General features: G+C 38.9%; 1 pseudogene; it reads right to left on the minus strand.

Moving 5' to 3' along the window:
- Positions 1 to 1,202: 1,202 nt before the first annotated feature.
- The window catches only part of LOC147886064 (uncharacterized), a 9,579-nt pseudogene continuing 6,927 nt past the window's right edge, over positions 1,203 to 3,854 (minus strand).

The following is a 3,854-nucleotide window of genomic DNA, read 5'->3' on the forward strand; positions in this document are numbered from 1 at the left end:
CATTAAAAGTTTTTTATGTCCTTGCCAGTGTCCCATCTGACATATAGGGACAGCATCATTGAGTTAACCATTCCTTTTGCAATAGCAAATCCTTTCACAGATTATGTATATTGTTCAAGCTGCCCAATGTATGTATTTTGTCCTGTAGGTTAGTTTCCATTACTAATTTCAATACATTTTCACAAAATTACTTCTGGAGAATAATCTAGGCCAGAGTATTACATACCAAGGTATTATAGAGTCATAGTCTTGTACAGAAGATTAATCCAGATATGCAGCAGAGGAGACTCAATTAGTACAGATCAAGTAATCTCAAAAAATTACATGAGACTATTCAGGCTAGTATAATGGCCAAACATTGGTTTAGCCCTTTAATCATTTTAAATGATTACAAAAGGGATTCAGCCATGCAGCCTTGTAGTAGATGAAGGTAACCAAAGGAACCATATCCTTATAAAAAGCCATATAGAATGGCCAAGTGAGAAAACTTTTGTAGCTTATCAAACAACCACCATAAAACAATTAACATTATATACCCACCAGTAATATTGTCCAATGAGGAGCACAAGTAGTAAGAGAGAAGAATAAGCGTTTATTCAACTTAGTAATAGAAAACCCCAAGCAGGAATAGTATCTGTATAGTAGGTCATGCCCTCTAGGATCAACTTAAGAATACTATGAATTTTTCTCAGAGATCCCGGGATAAAAGTAGAGTTCAATCATCTATCCTTCATTACAGAATACAGTCCATTAACCTAACCTGCTCCTAAATAATGCAAAAGGAAAAAGATAACTCATAGTGTCCACTAAGGTTTAAACCTAACCAGTAGTATTGTTCAATGAGCAACAGGTATAGTAAGAGAGATGGGAAAGCATTCCATGATTAATCATCTCAGTAGTAATGGAAGACACCAAACAAGACTAGAGTCTAGGCAGTAAATCATACCCTGTACGATCAAATAAGTGTGAATTATCATAGAAAAGCAGTGATGTATGTAGAATAGAATCCTACATCCTATATTACATCATACAGACAAATCAACTACCCTGCCCATTATCAAGGCAAAAGGACAGAGATAAGGCAAAGTACCCACTAAGTTGATTGAGATTACTACCACTAACAATCCCAATAACTGTGTCTAAGAACCACCTGAACCACCAGGGGAATATAATAGACCATCCTATAAAATAAAAGGTAATTTTTAATGTAGAGCAAATACATTCCCCAGAATATAACCCTGCACTGGAGAAGATAAGCCATCTACTAATCCTGTCACACAAACAGGGAATCATGTTGAACCAGTTTGAAAATTAGACCAAGCATGTCAACTCATTACCCATAATGAGAATGGCCATGAATTAATTCCAGAGAGGAAAAATAATCAATAAGGGACAAAGTTTTATTAGTTTGTGTTTAAGCAGGGTAGTTTTAATTAGATACTCAGATAACCAAGTATAGTTCATCAATCTGCACAGCATCCCAACAACTACTGTCTGTACTAATTAATGAACCAAAAAGTTTTAAACAGTTATTGGAGACTTTAAAAATGAAGTAAGTAGGTTAGTATTCATTTCAATTAAGCATTCTGCATTTTAACCAAGTATTCCATGTAGGATATACTCAGTACTGTACCAGCCTGCCCATTAGGAATGTAAAATGAGGTGAGAGAGTTAAAATTCAGTTTATGTTTAGCACAGCCAGTTTAAAACAGACCATTACATATTCCAATCTTAAAGAACCATATCCATGTAGCAAAAAGCTAGTCCCAGTAGGTATAGAAGACCTACCTGAGCCATGTGTAGCACCAGATTTGTGTTGTAGCAGGGCAACCTTTGCAGGTAAGAGGTAAGCAGAAGGGATAGATTAAATACCACAAGGGAAGGTCAAGCCACCATGAAAGCACCGAATCTTCAGAACCAAATATGGATTCGCCGCCATCGACAGTCGCAGTTGCAGAGAGCCCAGTCCAAAAATAAGCATGTAATTGAATTGGATTCAGGAAGAGGGTAGCCAATTTTTTTTTAAAAATTAAATAAAAAAGAATATGTGTGTGTGTGTGTGTGAATAAGAAGAGGAAAATGGGATAACCTTTCTATCACCCAAGTGTGGTAGATTGGTTATCTCATTTCCCTCTTGAATCACAGGTCTTGAGTTCAAAACTTGTCGGATAGATCAATTTGGTCTCTTGGGATAGTTTCCTACGACGTTAAAAACCTCTCTTCTCTCCTCTCTCTTCTCAATGAAATTGTGATAGTATCTACATCGTACATGCATGCAAGCACTGATCATATCCTCTGCATACTAGTGTGTACACACAAATATCTGCATTCAAAATGTAATTAAAAAAAAGGTAGTATTTATTCTGCCCTGCCATCCTACCTCCAAGAGCCATGTAAAAAATGCTAGTTCTCTCTTGAAATGCACATTAACCTCTTCACAACCAAGAGCTTTTATGCATAAGGAACAAACAAGACATAACCATAAGCTCCTCTCATAAAGCAACTAGACAAAGTGCAGTGACCTTCGAATGCATCTTGAAAGCATGTGCCACGATCGGAGTAGCTAACAAGGGGAAACAAATCCATGATGAGATCGCAAGGCAGGGCTTGCTGCACGATGACATTGTGTTGGGCGGTGCTCTACTGGACATGTGCGAGCATCTTGAAGGGGAAACAAATCCTATACAAGGCAGGGGTTGCTGCAGAAGATCATTGTGCTGGGCAATGCTCTAGTGGACAAGTATGCGAAGTGCAGTGCTGTCTCAAAGGCACGATAAGTGCTGGACGGGCTACCTTCACGGGATGTTTTCTCTTGGATTGCACTGATTGCAGGATATGCACAAGAAGGTCACGCCAAGAAAGCACTGCACTATTTTGAAGAGATGCAGCATGAGGGCATCCTTCCAAATATAGTGAAGTGACCTACGCTTGCATCTTGAAAGCATGTGCCATGATAGGAGCAGCTAACAAGGGGAATAAATCCATGACGAGATTGCAAAGAAATGGTTGCTACAGAATGAAATTGTGATGAGCAGTGCTCTAGTCGACATGTATGCTAATTGCGGTGCTCTTTTAAAGGGGCAACAGGTGCTCGATGGGCTGCCCTCTAGGGATGTTGTCTCGTGATCTTGAATCAAGTAAACAAATTGTCCATCATGCAGTCTATTTTGTTTCACATACATGTTGGCAACAAGTGCATTCCAACAAACTCCAATCCCTGGTAAACAATATGAGTATCAGGTTACCTGGTGCACGGATTGAGATGGAATAACACCTTGAGTGACGCAGAAGTGAGAGGTTTGCATTCCACCATAGCCCGAGAGAGAGAGAGAGAGAGAGAGAGAGAGAGTTTTTTTTCCCGCGAGCGAGCGAGTCATACGTGCAGCAAGTCACTTCTAGAAAGCTCACCAATTTTTTTCATAAACCATACTTGCATAATCTTAGAGACATAGTTTATGTCAGACAAAGTCTATGGGAAGCAAAACCTTGTGCGGTTGCTCATCAGTGTAGACGACGGGGGGCTTCACCTATTAGGAGTGTCTTGTATGAGTGTTTTCAAGGGATATATAACTTACATATATATGTCCTCAAGTTGGGCTACCTAGGACTTACATTTGTGTCTTCAAGGAATCTAACTTACATCTAGACCATTGACCGGATGTGCACATGATGTAAGTCAAAAAAAATTAATAGCAGTAGCCTCAGCCAATAAGAAAAATTGAATTTTCTCTATGAAAATGAGTGCAAGTCATTCTTACATGTACACACCTCTTCGCGGACTCTATCTATCTCTACCTATCTACCTTTCTATCTATTTATCTACCTTAGATAGGTAGAGGTACATACATAGATAG

The sequence above is a fragment of the Dipteris shenzhenensis genome, chromosome 25 (assembly GCF_047967505.1).
Source record: "Dipteris shenzhenensis isolate YYH24624 ecotype China chromosome 25, Dip_SZ_1.0, whole genome shotgun sequence".
Classification (NCBI taxonomy): domain Eukaryota; kingdom Viridiplantae; phylum Streptophyta; class Polypodiopsida; order Gleicheniales; family Dipteridaceae; genus Dipteris; species Dipteris shenzhenensis.